This window comes from Mustela nigripes, chromosome 10 (assembly GCF_022355385.1).
Source record: "Mustela nigripes isolate SB6536 chromosome 10, MUSNIG.SB6536, whole genome shotgun sequence".
NCBI lineage: Eukaryota > Metazoa > Chordata > Mammalia > Carnivora > Mustelidae > Mustela > Mustela nigripes.
Genome location: NC_081566.1, coordinates 30990538 through 31006794, shown reverse-complemented (window position 1 = coordinate 31006794; position 16257 = coordinate 30990538). Strand labels below are relative to the sequence as shown.

The 16257-nt window shown below is 41.2% G+C and overlaps 1 protein-coding gene and 1 pseudogene across 4 annotated transcripts in view; one reads left to right on the top strand and one right to left on the bottom strand.

Annotated features, from left to right (window-relative positions):
- Positions 1-16257, top strand: part of DISP1 (dispatched RND transporter family member 1) — a 176287-nt gene that overhangs the window by 62726 nt on the left and 97304 nt on the right. For 2 of the 4 annotated variants that reach the window (XM_059412943.1, XM_059412945.1), the window contains one exon: positions 14111-14173. The exons of 1 other annotated variant lie outside the window; for it this stretch is intronic. The gene's annotated coding sequence lies outside the window, so the exon portion shown is untranslated. Of the gene's footprint in view, positions 1-14110; positions 14188-16257 lie in introns of all 4 variants that reach the window. One more of the 4 variants, XM_059412944.1, reaches the window with a different exon arrangement.
- LOC132026385 (U6 spliceosomal RNA) lies at positions 3758-3854 on the bottom strand (annotated as a pseudogene).

Sequence of the window (16257 nt, the reverse complement as noted above, 5' to 3'; positions counted from 1 at the left end):
AGTCATGCTACCAGATACTTAGGAAGAAACAAGGGGGTTAGTTTTATGTTCAGTAGACTTTTCCATAGTTGGCTGGGAATTGACCATTTTCTGTTTTAAAGACGTTTTCTTCTAATATGGTTTCTTTAAACATTTACAGAAACCTTTTTTTGTCCCCATGCTTAAGAGTGGGGAATGCCAGGATTCTCCACCTTTTAAAACTAAGAAAAATCAAGACATTTAAACAACTTCAGTCTTGAAATCTCTTCCTATTTAAAGAAAAACTAAATAACAGTTTACATACTCTTTTCTAAGATTAAATGTTTGAAAGTAAAGTTTTTTGGATTTTTCTTTTGTTAAATTTTATTTTTTCAGTGTTCCAAGATTCATTGTTATCATCATCATTATTACTATTATTAATTAAAGAGGAAGAGAAAGGGAATGCATGCGTGCGACCAGTGGGTGGGGCAGAGGGAGATAGAATCCCAAGCTGACTCCCCACAGAGCACGGAACCTGACATAGGGCTCCACTTAAGACCCTGAGATCATGACCTGAGCTGAAACGAATTGATTGCTTACTGGACTGAGCCACCCAGGTGCCCCTGGATTATTACTTCATGGTGTAGGGAGAGGGGGGTGGGGCTTAAAGTGTTTTATCTTGCTTCCCTGCTGCAGAGACTGCTCTTGAGTCAGCCTAATATTACTAATTGACACACGGGCTCATGGTAGTAACTATTAGAGGCAGGTGTAATTGGCATATTTCCAGAAATATCTTTGCACTTATAGCACAAAGTTACTTTTTTTCTCTTTGAATTGTCACTTCAGGGTCCCCTGTTGGGTTTATGATAATGCAGTGCCTTCTTCAAGGAGTAGGCCCCCCAGGAACCAGACCAGCATGAGGACTGGTGGGAGTTACCCAGGAAAACTCATGTTTACCTCCGTGGGTCTGTGCTCTGCCAGCCCACCCATTCCTCCCCTTAAGCAGGAGGACATGGGCGGGGTAGAGGGTCCAGTGGGGGTCTTTTTCCAGGCTGGCCATTTTCCCCTCCCACTGCACAACCACCCCCCCACCCCCGGCACAGCCTCATCTCTTGTCAGTGCTGGCTTTGTCTTCACTGCTTTCTCTCACAGGAGAACATGGCCTCAGAAATGGGATCCATGCAGTGTTTTGCGGTTTGTTTTGTATTTCATTCTGTTTTATATGTTTTTGAGTGCGATAAACATCATGCAAATTAACATGCAGGTACATTTTCATTTCACTTGTGAACTAAAGGTACTCATGGGTGTGAAGTAATTCTTGTCACCCTTTCCTATAAATTTACAGTGAGCCAAGCCTCTCTTGCTGGTTGAAGTAAACACTAACTTTCCTTTCTGTGTTTGAGAATGCAGTAGAGAGGCCCCTGGGGGGGGCTCAGTCGTTAATCGTCTGCCTTTGGCTCAGGTCATGATATCAGGGTCCTGGGATCGAGCCCCATGTCAGGCTCCCTGATGGGTGGGAAGCCTGCTTCTCCCTCTCCACTCCCCTAGCTTGTGTTCCCTCTTTCGCTCTATCAAATAAAATCTTAAATAAATAAAAGAATGCAGCAGAGGGGTGCCTGGGTGGCTCAGTCTGTTGAGGGTGGGACTCCTGATTGTGGCTCGGGTCATGATCCCAGAGTTGTGAGATCAAGCCCTGGATGGGCTCCACATTGGGCATGAAGGCTGCTCAGGATTATCTTTCTCCCTACTTCTCTCTCTGCTCTCACTTGCTCACACACTCTCTCTCTCAAAAAAGAAAAAAAATGCAGCAGAATATGTGTAAAAAATGACACCTGAGGAGCTGCTGGGTGGCTTAGTCATTGGGCATCTCAGGTCATGATCCCAAGATCCTGGGCTCGAGCCCCACATCAGGCTCCCTCCTCAGTGGGAAGCCTGCTTCTCTCTCTCCCACTTCCCTGCTTACATTCCCTCTCTCACTCTCTGTCCAAAAAAAAAAAAAAAAAAAATCTTAAAAAAAAAATGACACACAAATCTTTTAACAGAAGTATGTTGAAATTTAACTGAATCAAGTCTAGTGATGGAGGGACCAGTTTGAATTAGAAAACAGTCTGGGGTGCAGAACTGTAGGTGTGTGCCGTCCTAGCGGTAGGGGGCCACACCAGGGAGGCATGGGTCTTTCCCATAGTTGTGGCCCTGGAACAGCACAGTGTCTGCCCAGCACCCTAGACATGCTGGATAAAGATCATGTAATGAGTGAGTGAATCCTAAAGCTTTGGGGGTACTTTTGTGTTTTTTTAAGTGAAAAAACTTAATCTAGAAACTGAATGGCTGAGGTGGAAATACAGGCAAGTTCCCAGTAGCCATTCAACACTAACTACATTTTAAAAAAATTTTTTATTTTCAAGATCTGTAATAATTGGAACTGAGCCAAACATATATAATAACGTGAGATTTTTAGTTACTGCTTCAATAAAATGACCATTATAATTGTGATTAGCATATAAGTTTTAAATAGGTAATTATAATGTTCTTATGGAAATACTTAAATTTAAATACTTAAAAAAGTTTGCTTTCTTGAGTTGTTAAGATATGTGTTCTTTTAATATTGTTTCCACTGTTCATTTGTTAGTAAATCTTTGTGGGAGTTACACAAAGGTTCTTTTAGTAAATACCCTCTTTGGACTGTCATAAAGCCTACATTCATTGAACAATATAGGATCATTGATTTTAGTGTGAAGGGACTAGAAATTATCTAGTTCACGCAGCTCATTATGTAGGGGAGGAAATGGCCCTTTGAATAGTTATGCAGCTTTTCAGTGTCACATTGGTGGCTCACCTGAAACTGGAAATCGAGTCTGGGGTTCATGGTTCTCTGTCTTGTGTATCTTTCTTATAACTAATAGACTTCTCACTACCATGTAACATATTAGTGTCTTTCCATGCAGATTTATCTAGGCAGTATGTTAAATATATTCAAACAGGGGACAGTGAGGTATAGCCTTACCCGTAAAATTGGGATTAAGAAGGAGCTTTTCTGTCCTTCCTAGCGCTCCCAGAGTGTTGGATGCAGAAGGGGTTAATGAGAGGGAGGCCCACAGGGAAGGGTTTAGGGTGGTGAGCATTCATTCGGGAAGAATCTGAACATCTGTCAGGAGAAGGGAGTAAAGGTGTGGGCATCACAGAGACTGAATGCTCTGTGTTGTGAGAAAAGGTGTAGCAGGATATTAGTGGAAAAGGCAAGTTGCAAAGTAGTATGTATTATCTGATCAAAAATAAAATCCTGCACATGTGTGTTTATATCATATGTCTCTATATGAGGAATGTAGGGATATATACATGCACATACAACGTATATACATGTATGTTACATATGAGAGGTTTCTCTATCTGTGAATGTGCGTGGGGTATGCGTTGTCTCCTGGAGTGGGATCTAGAAACCTTGTTGTTTCTTTTTTTGTTTATCATTAGATTGTTTAATTTGTTTCAAGAAGCATCTATTATTTTTGTTATGAAAAAGACCTAATAAATAAAAATTAAAATCAACCTATAGCTTTGTGTATTTGTGATTTTTTAAAAAAAAATATGGAATGCCAGGGGCACATGGGTGCCTCAGTTGACCATGTGACTCCTGATTTCAGCTCAGGTCACAATCTTAGGGTCATGAGATTGAGCCCTGAGTTGCACTGGGCAGAGCCTGCTTAAGATTCTCTCTCTCCCTGTGCATCCCACCACCCCAGCTCATGCACACATGGGCTCTGTCTCTCTCGCTCTCAAAAAAAATATAAAAAAATAAAAAATAAAAAATACAGGCTGCTTCATAAGTTTCCATGTCATCTGTGCTCAGGGGCCATGTGATCTTTTCTGTATTGTTCCAATTTTAGTGTATGCGCAAACACTGATGTTTTTAGTAGTGTTGTGTGTGTGTGTGTGTGTGTGTGTGTGTGTTTAATAAACTTATAACAGTGAAATCAGTAAGTAAAATTTCCCATAGAAGAAAATCACAGATTATTACCTGGCTACTGATTGGCTCTGTTTGGATGATTTCTAATACACTGAAATTCTTCATTAGTAACATATACAGAAAGAACATCTTGAGGATAATTTTCAGATGTGCTTTCCCTAAGATCACATTTTTCAAATGCTTACATTGTTCATTCACATAATTTTAAGCATTTACATAATTCATAAGCTTTTGTATTTAGCATCAAACTGATTAAATAAGTATATTTACCAATAAAAGATGAATGTTTCCATGGGAAATCAAGGCTAATAAATTCTCATGCCCATGGTTTAGTGAAGACTCAGAACTTTCTTTTGTCAAGAAATGAGTTGCTTAGTGTAATTATAATTTTCATTTAAAAAGAGAACATGAACTTTTTGCATTTTGCAAATTTTCTTAAATTCTAAGGCTCTGAGCCTTTAGTAACCGAAACAAGTGCAGATAACCTTGTAATTTTCCAACAGAAGGGATGCCTCACTCCCAAGATGCTATTTGTTTGTTTTAAATCACAGGTACTAATAAAAGAGAAATATTTTTGAATGTAAATATTTACTGGAAGTGTGTTAGTCATAGGCCTCACGTAGCACTAAGAAAGCCATTATTCACATCGAACTTAAAAACTAGTCAATTTTAAAACTTGAAGAAAAATACCAGTCACAATTTGAGTGTACTTGGGGTGGAGACAACAAAATACTAACACATTTCTTGGCCAAGATCGGTGTGTATCATCAGTTGCTCTTGTGTCAGGCTTTTATGTTTTCATTAAAGTAGCACAAAATTAGTGTCTTTAAAAGACCATGAGAGTGGGGCACCTTTGTGGCTCAGTGGGTTAAGCCTTTGCCTTCTGCTCAGGTCATGATCCCAGAGTCCTGGGATTGAGCCCCACCTCAGGCTCTCTGCTTAGCAGGGGGCCTGCTCCCCGCCCCCCCACCGCCTGCCTCTCTGCCTACTTGTGATCTCTCTCTCTCTGTCAAGTAGATAAATAAAATCTTAAGGAAAAAAAAAAAAGACCACAAGAGGATAGCCAAGACCTGAGCCAGCAGTGCCTGTGGACTAGGGTTCTTTAGAGACTACTGGAATGAATGAATGAGTGAATGAATGGAATTCTTAGATTGTGTCTGACACAGAACAAATGTTTAATAAATTTCTTGATTTGGATACTCATTTTATTTCATAAACCTTACTCACTTGCTTTGTGTATACAGGGAGAGGTTTGGTTGATCAGTGTTTGTGGGACCAGAAAAGACTCAGCTTTCTGAGTATATAATGTGTTGTATCTTTAATCTTTAATCAATTAAAATGAAAGGAGTACCCGCATGTTGGTGAGCAGATTGGCTCTTTCTGTGCATGGATTCCTCTGTGTACATGAACAATTTCACTTCTTAATGAGTAATGGAAGGATTAGGAGCACCAACTTCCCAGGCAATCAAAAGTTTCTATGTAACTTTTGACTCCAAACTTCACTACGAAGAGCCTACTGTTGACTGGGAAACCTTACTGATACCTTGTCAATGAGCACATATCCTGTCTGTTGTATGTATTGTGTACTGCACTCATACAATACAGGAAGCATTAGGAAAATCACAAGGAAGAGAACATACACAGTCATGTCCTGTAACATATGTGTAGGAGCAGACCTGTGCAGTTCAGACCTGCATTGTTCAAGGTCACCAGAGCCTTGGGAATTGCCCACTTGTACCAGAGGCAGAAAGAGGTTCATTGCAGCACTGTCAGCAGTTGTAAAATACCAGAACCCCTCAGTGTCCATCAAAGCGAGTATGTGAGTGAACTCTAACATCTCCACACTGTGGATTAAGCCTTAGCAGTTAGAAGGAGGAAGCAGAGCTGTGTGAGAGCAGGGATTGCAGAAGAAGCAGTGAGTCAACACTTGGGAGCACTGCACGTGATGTGACCGCATTTACAGGAAGTTGAGGACTTGCATGATGGTACTCTGTTGTGTATGGATACATATGGAGCAACAGCCCAAGAAATACTTGCAAGTGAAAACCCCAGATTCAGGATAGCAGTCACATCTTTAGCATGAAGAAAGGGAAGAGGATTGCAGAATGTTCTGCAGGGGAATCTACTTAATATGGTGGGGGGGCAGATAAGACAGAATTTAAAGATGTCTATAAAGCTGGGATATGAGGGCATGGGCACTCATTATATCTTTTTTCTTTCTTATGTTTGAAATACTTTACGTGCACACAGATTAAAATAAGTACTTGGAGATACCATAAAAGTAGCAAGGAGAGAAAGACAGTGTGACCGCTGGAGTCAGAGTCATGGGTCTGCCCTCTCTGCTTCTTTGGACTCTGGCCCTCAGCTCATGGCTTTACCTCTCTGAGCTTGTGATCTCATCTCTAAAGTAAGGATAATAATACCGCGGGGCTCCTGGGTGGCTTAGTCAGTTAAGCATCTAACACTTGCTTTGAGCTCAGATCTCAGGGTCAGGAGATTGAGCCCCATGTCAGGCTCTGTATCAAGCATGGAGCCTGCTTAAGATTCTGTCTCTCTCCTTCTGCCCTTTCCCCTTCCCTTGGCTCACACACACACTCCCTTTTTCTGACAAAAAATAAAATAATTTTAAAAAATAGTGTCTCAATCCCAGTTTGTTAGGAATTAATAGCATCCCTAAAGTGCCTTTTATAGTTGTTGATGCAGAAATGCTAAGAACTGGGAGTAAGGTCTGAGCCCCAACAGACATCATCCTTGCCCTTACATCATAGGGGAGGTAGACCATCAGTTAATCACCCACACACATATAAATGACACCTGTAATCTGTGTCTTGAAAGACATGTGCAAGTGTAATTCCCTCTAATAGGGGATATTATGGACCACAAATTTGTGTCCCCTCAGATTCATTGTTGAAACTCTAATCCCCGGTGTGATGGCATTTGAAGATGGGGTCCTTAAGAGGTAGGTAGTTCTTGAGGGTGGCGTCCTCATGGTGGGATTAGTGCTCTAGTAAGAAGAGATGGGAGAGATCGTGTTTCGCCAGCTGTCCTACTGAGGAAACCAAGAAGGGGGCTCTCACCACAAGCCCTTTCTGGCATGCTGGTACCTGGATCTGGGACTGCCCAGACTCCAGAATGTGAGAAGTAAGTGTTTGTTGTTTGAGCCCCCCAGTCTATGAGTTTCTGGCTACAGCCGTGCAAACTGACTAGGACTGGGGCCGGAAGCTGGTTGGGGAGGTCCTAAAAGTCTTCTCTGACAAATGTCCTAGGGCTAGGCTTTGAAGAAAAAGAGCAGTGAAAAAGAGAGGGTGGTGTGGTCCAGCCCAAAGGCACAGCCCAGAAGTGCTGCTGGAGGGGGCACAGCCAGAGAGGAACCCCAAGGAGGCCAGCTCCAGGGGGAGGGACTGGAGATGAAGCTAAAAGGCACGAGTCAGATGTGTGGCCCTCTGAAGTCCCAGCTGGGTAAGTGGGGATGAGAAGAACAAAGAAAGATGCAGTTGGGTGGACTAGAGTGCCTGAACCAAAAACATTCTTGAAGGATGGCGTGGGAACAACTGTAAACAATGGGGGCATTGTTAGGAAGTCTTACACATTGATCTGCTGGAGGGCCCAGGGTAGTCAGAGTTCACATGGCTTTTTAGAAGATGAGAGCGGAGAGGTGGAAACTACATCCACAAGTCCGTGGGTAGTTTTTTGAAACATCTGTGCCATTGGCAAAAAGTCTTGGTCCTTACTCCCTTAGTCCTTTTTGCCAGTAGCTGTTCACCCTAAAGGTCTCCATCTTTAAATAGAATAGAGTGCTTTGTGGTGCACATTCCTAAGTTTACACTGTTAAACAAACACAGAGTTAAAGCCTAAAATAAATAGTGAACAAATACCAAGGAACTTAACAGTGTTCTAAATAAATGGTTTGTGTCTAACCACTGTTACCAGAATGACCGTGATATTCCTCTCATTGCCACCCTCAGCTGAAGTGCCTATTAATACGTTCATGTTTGCAGTGTTTTCCAACTTTCATGAGTTAAACAAACACTTGTTGAGAGTTCACTGTGGCTAAAGCACCATGTAGAGTGGGTGATCGATGGACGAGTGTATTGGTTTGCTCCTCCTCGCTCCCAAGATCGCTTCCCTCTACCCAGCCCTGGCTGTGGAGCTGCTCCCCATGTCTCTGAGGTCATCCCCATGTCTCTGCCAGCAATAAAAGGCAGCCAGAAAGTGGGGAGAAGGTGTGAGCTGGGCCCCAGACACTGGTTAATTAGAGAACTAGATCTCGGTCCCCATGGATCACATTTAGAGATTGCTAAGGAACCAACTCATTTTGAAAACTGGCAGGTAATGGGAGAAGATCAAGGACTTCAGGTGTAGTTTAAGAAAATGGAGAAGCACAAAGATAAACATTTTTAAATAAACATTTGACAAAAACTTCATGCTGTTGACGGTTTGTCAGAATGAACATTCATGCCTTACTTTTGGAGTACGGAACACTTCAAGAGAATGGCTTTATCATATGCATCAAGACTCCACTGCTGGGAGTCTTAAGGAAATGACAGTACACATGAAAAAGTAATGTATGAAGGTAATTCACTGAGATTTCTTAATTATAAAAATCAGAAGCAATCTAAATGTTATCAGGAATTTTTGAATAAATTATGAGGTATCACCGTGATAGAATATTATGCAACCATTCCAATTTATATTTATGAAGCTTAACTTGAGAACTGGGTTGTCCTATTAAGTGGGGAGGAAACAGGAGCACAATCCCGGCTCTGTTGTAAAAAGAGGAACATGGGCACATATATGGGTCTGGAAATACAGGCACTGGGATGTTGAGAGAGCATGCCGGCTTTGGGATTGTGGGTGATTATTTTATCTGTGTTCATGCTTTTCTGTGCCATCCAGTGTTTCTTCAGTATGCATGCACTACGTCCGTCACCAGAAAGAGAGCGGACAGTATTTACTTAAAATAACTTCTGGGGCGATATTCCCATGGGAGGGAATGCAGACTGCCTTGGCCTTCCTAGCAGTCTAAGGCTGTTTGTTCCAGAGAAAGCACCTATGTTTTCCAAAGAGAGGGCAACACTTTTCCTGTCCAAACTACTGAGGGATTCCTGAGCCCTTCTGGGGGAAGTGCAGCTTTCCTGAGTGCGAAGAGGGGGCCGAGTAGCCTTCTAGAAGAGCAGCAGGAGAGGGTGCTGTACAGGAAAGCTGGTTTGAACTCATGTTACTTTGAGAACACTCACAGGCCTGCTGTGTCCCATGACAGGGAACTGCTCCATACCTTTTAGCACCATTGATGCAGAACCATTCCCATTGTTCACATCCACGGATTTTAAGGAAGGAACGGGAGATTCAGACAAGAGCTTCTGTCTTTTTTCTTTCTGAAGTTCTCCTTACAGTGGTGAGGGAGGAGCTGCATTTGTGGCTCCGTTATGGATTTATTGGCAGAGGCAGCTGACATTGGGGTATAATTTGAGTTTGTAAAATTAGCAACACGGTATTTTCAGTTGTTGTGCTCAAGTATTTTTACAGATCATGTACCTTTGGTTTTGGTTCAAAGGAAGAATACTACTTTGACACTCTTTAATTCTAGATTTTGGAAGGGACACAAAAGATGTTCCTATTTTGGAAAGAGTAGACAGGAACAGATTTTTGAGTGAGTACCTTCATATATATTTGTGTGGGTTTATGTATCCAACACGTGCTCATGAAATAAGACTATTTTACCAAATGAAAACATTTGATTAAAGGAAATTTTGAGGTGGGGACTTCAATAATTAACATTTAGAAAAACAGCTTTTCTTTCTTTTCTGTTGAGTTAGAACCTTGCCCCATCTTGAAAGGAAGTACTACATGAGCAGACAAGGAATTGTCTCATTTCCTTCTGAGCCTGACTTGGAGAATTTTTAGCTTCTCTTAATCTTTTCCATCATGGTCTCGTTACCATATGTGTACATGTCATGAGATAATAAAGAATAAAATACTTGTACATTGCAGATCATTTAAGATAAAATGCACATTGCAAATAAGTATAATGTTATTTTGCAACGATTTTTCTCATCTCTTTAGATTTAGCTTCTAAATTTAATTCCTCCTTGCAGATGTATGAATTTCTCTTTACTACTCTAGGGCCATTCCAATCATCTGCACCACAAAGGAACATTTTCTCTAACTAGTGTAGTAATTTGGGAATGGCAGGTATCTGGAGGACTCTAATAGCATGGCAAAAGGAGGAGATTGATGTCTGGTGGGAACTTGTCTTGTCTGCATTACATCTGAAAGCATCTTTGTCCGGTGAGGGAAGAAGAAATACTGAATATTTGCAGGTTAATGCAAAGGAACTGAATTTTTCTCTTTATAACTTTGTAAATGGAGAAATTCTCTCTATGTTTCCTTTGTTGTAGTTTTACAACCTCCTATGTGTTCCTCTTTTACAGCATTTCCCATTTGTCTGACTTGGTTTTCCATGGAATTTGACAGAACAAAGAAAACAGTTTATATGGAATTACATAAATTCCTTATTTCTGTGACGGGCCAGTCTCACTGGACATAAATGATAATGGCAACAATTGAAAGTATGTTAAACATCAGCATAGAGGATCTGTACAGATATGCAGAAACTAATATCCGGTGGAGAAATTAAAAATATTGTCAGAGAAGATAAAAGTTTTCCAAGGGACTTTTTCAGAAAGAATGTCAAAGTCTGTCCCATGTAAAAGGCTTTCCTGAAATAGGTAAGATTATGCCTGGACCAGCCTTTGGAAAAGATATGAGTCCATACAGCAATTAGATTAGTGGAAGGATACTGTTAACTAAAGAAATGCCAGTTAAAATAAGGCAGGAGAATAATTTCATGTTTTTTAAACTGACATTTTCTTTTCTTCTTTTTTTTTTTTTTTAAAGAAGAGGAAGCTCAGTCCTTGTCAGGTTGAAGGATGCAGAGAACAGCTTAAGCACCATAAATATGTTCATAGCCTCTGACCCAGGAATTCCAAGCATAAACATTTATCTTAAGAAAATAATTGAAAAGACTTAGACACAGCTGCAACAGAGACCAAGGGTATGCACGCGGACCAAGTGTTGTATAGAAACCTTATTTTTTCCACTTTGCAGATTGATTGTTTAGAGACAGACTGTGCAGGAGTTGCAAGACATAGTGGCTCAGCCACAAGCACGCACAGAGCTGTTAATTCTGCAGATAGACTCGTGCATGTGCTTGCACAAGGCTCAGTGGAAGTACAGCCATGGCTCCGGAAGTGGGCAGTGTGGAGAATCACGGTGCCAGAATATGGCGAACCTGGACGGTGTGCTAACTGTGCTTCCGGGTAGACACATGCCAGCTGCACCCGCACCGTGGTGGGGGCCGGTGACACACCACGAGGAGAAGGGACTCTGATGATGAAGAGATCCGGCAGAGTAACAGCTCAGAAGACAAGGACCCGTCTTGTCTTTCTCACCCTGGTTCCCCAGTAGAGGACCTGTCCTGTAGCTGGCTGTCGTCAGTCAGGGGTTCGATTTTGTCCATCACTCTTTTCTGTAGACTCTGATTGCTGGTGCAGGCTTCCAAACTCCTGCCGGGTGACTTCACCAGAATCACTCGAGATGTCCGCTTGTTTATTTTTTATTTTTTTTATTTTTTTATTTTTTTTAAAGATTTTACTTATTTATTTGTCAGAGAGAGAGAGCGAGCGAGAGCGAGCACAGGCAGACAGAGTAGAAGGCAGAGGCAGAGGGAGAAGCAGGCTCCCTGCGGAGCAAGGAGCCCGATGTGGGACTCGATCCCAGGACGCTGGGATCATGACCTGAGCCGAAGGCAGCTGCTTAACTAACTGAGCCACCCAGGCGTCCCTGTTTGTTTATTTTTAAAGATTTTATTTATTTATGAGAGAGAGAGATAGTGAGAGAGGGAATACAAGCTTGGGGAAGCTGGAGAGGGAGAAGCAGGCTTCCCTTTGAGCAGGTAGCCTGATGTGGGACTCCATCCCAGGACCCCGGGATCATGATTTGAGCTGAAGGCAGATGCTTAATGACTGATCCCCCAGGTGCCCCACTTGAGATGTTTAAAAACATAAATGCCCTGGTCCCTGTTCCCAAATGCTTATTTTGAAATAAATTTAAACCTTGAAAAAACATGGACACCTGGGTGGCTCAGTCCATGGAGTGCCTGACTTTTGATTTTACCTCAGGTCGCGATCTCAGGGTCCAGGGATGGAGCCCGGGGTCAGGCTGTGTGCTCACTCTGTGGGGAGTTTTCCTGAGATTCTCCCTTTCCCTCTGCCCTCTACCCTGTCCCCATTCACCACCCCCCATAAAATAAATAAATAAAATCTTAAAATACAAACTGAGAGAGGTCCCCTTGACTCTTCACTTAGCTTCTCTTCATGTTACCCTATGTAACGATAGCACAATTATTAAAAAAACAAGGAAATGAACATTGTCATAATACTATTAACTGATCTATAAGCCTTATTTGAATTCTGCCAGTTTTCCCATTTATATCCTTTTTGTGGCCCAGAATCTGATCTAGGAACCCACATTGCGCTCAATTGTCTTGTTTGCCCAGTCTCTTTCAGGGTGTGATGTAGCTCCTCAGTCTTTATCTTCCATGATGTTGGCAATTTTGAAGAGCCTTTTTTTTTTTTCTTTTTGGTAAATGTCTCTCAATTTGGGTATATCTGATGTTTTCTTGTATTAGACTGAGGTTATACATTGGGGCAGAAATACCACAGGAGTTGTATACCTGTTAGTAGATCCTATAAAGGGTAGATGATGTCAAGTCTTATTACTGGTGATGGTAACTTTGATTTCTTATGGTGTCCACCCAGGTTTGTTTCCCTCTGTAAAGTTACTATTTGTTCCTTTGTAATTAAGTATCTTGTGAGGAGGTACTTTGCAAATATCCTATTTCTCAACAAAGCTTCATTAAGCAGATACCAGGATACCATAGTAGTGATTCTTATAGTCAACAGCATCTGTGGCTTGATGACTTTGTAAATATCCTGATTCTCATCAAAACGCTGCGACTCTTGCCTACAACAAGTATCACTATGGTACTTGCTTGATTGTTTATTTTTACCCTTTCTTCCACATTAATAATTGGAAAGCGACTGTAAGGAAAAACTGTCTCTTTTCCCTCATTTACTTATTTATGTCAGTGTGGCCTCAGGAGTGTTTATAGGACCCTGTGGGCTTTCATCCAGTACCATCATTAATTTGTTATTCTGCTCAGATGATTGCAACCGTGGCCATGTGAACTCCTTTGAATTAGCTTTTGACTTCTTTCCACATTTTTTTTTTTTAGCACATTTATACTTTGACGCATCACAAAATATTCCAAGCTCGTCTTCTATTTTTTTTCTGCAATGGCTCTAGAACTCCAACGGTTTCCTGTACTGGAGAGTGGCATGTAATGCAAAATCAGGATCAGGATGCTGGATGTGCCGCCTGCTGTTTGGGCATTTTTGCTCATAGGTCTGTCTGGCTGGATGGAGCTAGTTAACACACATATGCGTGTGGACTCAGCTGCACACATTGATTTCAGTATCTACATACCTCTGACTCAAATACCATAGGACAGGGTTGTTTCTAAAATCGCCCATCCTACTGGTCACTTGTTTCTCCAGCAGTGAGAGACTTGTCTCCTGTTATCTATAATACATTTACTTATTTCTTCAAATCTTGTAGACACAAAAAGCAATGACTCTAACTGGAGGTTGGTTTGTCCCCAAAGGCCATTTGGCACTGTCTGGAGACATAGTCCATTGTCGCAACTCAGGTGGGGGAGTGCTAATGGCAGACCAGAGATGTGCCCAGGATGGCCCCCACACTAGAATTAAATGGTCCAAAATGCCAGTAGTGCCCACACTGAAAAACCTGGGGCATTGAGTAATTTCAGAATGGCCAACCTATACCCCTATGAAAAACACATAATCTTTATGTAGTTCCTTTTTCTTTAGTCTCACAGTATTCAGTCAAAACAGTGTAATTGAGTTTATTAGGACCATTTCCTTCCTCTGCCTATGGTTGTGACTCACTTGTAACCCAGTTAGGGTCCTTTGTTAGTGTCTGTACTCAGTGTGGGGTGTGGTCGATTGAACGTAGGTTCTAAAAGTCAGAAAAGGATAGAAAGATGTGCTCCAAAGTATGGAACAGTTTTTACAAGTTCCTCAGATGATTCTGATTTTCACCTTTTTTCAGAACCAGTGGTGTAGCCCCTGGGCTGTGAAGTCAGACCTGAATTTACATCCGATCTCTAATCAGGTGTGTAATGTTGGGTAAGTTACTTTCCCTCCCTGAGTCTGTACTTTCAAGGGTTGTCATGAGGGTGTGAAAGTGTACATGTGGTGTTTATCAAAACATCCACACAAAAAGGGAGTTGAGATGAGAGCTGTGTTCATTCTTTCATGTATCCATGTAACAAATATATTGCATCACTACTATGTGCTGGGGTGCTATACTTGTTCCCTAGTAAGACAGAATAACTGAGACCTGGCTCGTGCCTTTGAGGGGTTCATATTTTAGGGGGGCTCTTGGAGGTTTTAGAATAGCTATTTCTTACATCGATGTGCAATATAAGAGACTACAGTGAAAGTAAATCATGATTTTGTGGAAGCTTTTCCCTAGAAGGCCCAACAAATGCAGACTATCTGTACTTCTCTGGTCAGCTATCGTGGTAAAAAAACAGCCATCTAGAGAAACAGATCATTTTAGGTCTCTGACTCTTTCAAATAGAAGTCATTTCAGGCTTGTAAGAATATCTAGATATCGAACTATATGAAGTTGAACTCTCTAGGGAGCATCTGTAGTCAGATGTTCTTGGATACTAAGCATTCAGGCAATTTTTAAAAATATGTATGTGTTCTAGAGCAGTGCTTCTCAATTTTAGTAGGTACACAGATCATCTGAGGATTTAGTTCAAAAGCAGAATCAGAGTCAGTACATCTGGCTTGGGGCCTGGGACTCTGTATTTGTAATAAGCTCCTAGCAGATGTAGCTGGTTGTGTGTCACACTTCGAGCAACAAGGGTTATGGCCTGACTTTGAATCATAGTTTTTGGCTTTGAACCCTAGTTCTTCAGCTTATTAGATATGTGCCTCTTATTAGTGATTGATTTCACACTGAGCATATCGTACCTTGAGATTATTAGCAATTAAAGTCACCACTTGGAGCTTATTGACATTTTAAATTCGCAGTACGGGAAGACTCATTGGTCTTCTCATTGGTAGAGAGAAAAGCAAGTGTTGTGATTTGGTAGTGCAGCTAAAGATGTACTTCTGTTTGGATCCACATATTATCTTTGAGATTTTTCTTCCCCATGGCGACAACCACTGGTACCTAAATAAACTGAAATTAGGACCAGGGTTGTGTTTTGTTTTGTTTTGTTTTTTAAGTAGGCTCTATGTGGCCAACTTGGGGCTCAAACTCACAACCCCGAGATTAAGACCTGAGCTGAGATCAGTGGGTGGACACTTAACTGACTGAGCTCCCTAGACACCCCTGGTTTTTTGTTTGTTGGTTTGTTTGTTTTTTTAAGTAAGTTCTACACCCAGCGTGGGCCTTGAACTCACGACCTGACAGCAAGGGCTGGATGCTTTACTGACTAAGCCAGCCAGGAGGTGCCCCAATACCAGAGGTTTTTAAAAAAATGCATATATATACACACACATACATATATTTAAAACTGTCCTTACTATGTCAATATATAAATAATAAATAAAAATGTTATAGTGAAGCAGTTTTTGAAATAATAACTAAATAACTAAATAAATAACTAAAACAATACTTTATTATTTACATTGTCCTGTTAACAAATTTCTAATTTGTGTGTTTTTGAATTTAATGAATTTTTTGGTACAAAAGTATATTTCTGTAATTTATATTCTAAATTGGAGGTGTGTGCTCAGGAGCACAAAGGGTGGAAGAAAAAAGTTTTCATTTTATTGCTTTGTAACAAAGAAAAAAATGACTTTCTCTTAAAAACAATATTGAGGGCAGATGTGAATGGTTTGCCACATGGACAAACTGAAGATCCCCTTAGGGTGTTTTCAGGATATCTGACACTGCAAAACTCTCTATGACCACTCCAGGTAGTTTAGCTGGAATTGGGGATGCTTCACTCAGGACTAAATGTCTGGCAACACAATATTCCTCCCTTCCCCAAAAGAGAGGGTAAAGGATCCCAGAATTTAAGTGACTGGTTGGTGTGTTACATTGATTAAATGGGATTGACCTAGTCCCGATTAATGAGAGTTCCAGGATCTTCAAAACAAAATAATTATTAGAACATAAGGCAGTAAGTATAAATGGATTAGCCCACCCTGGCATTGTAGCGAGGTGAGCTGCTT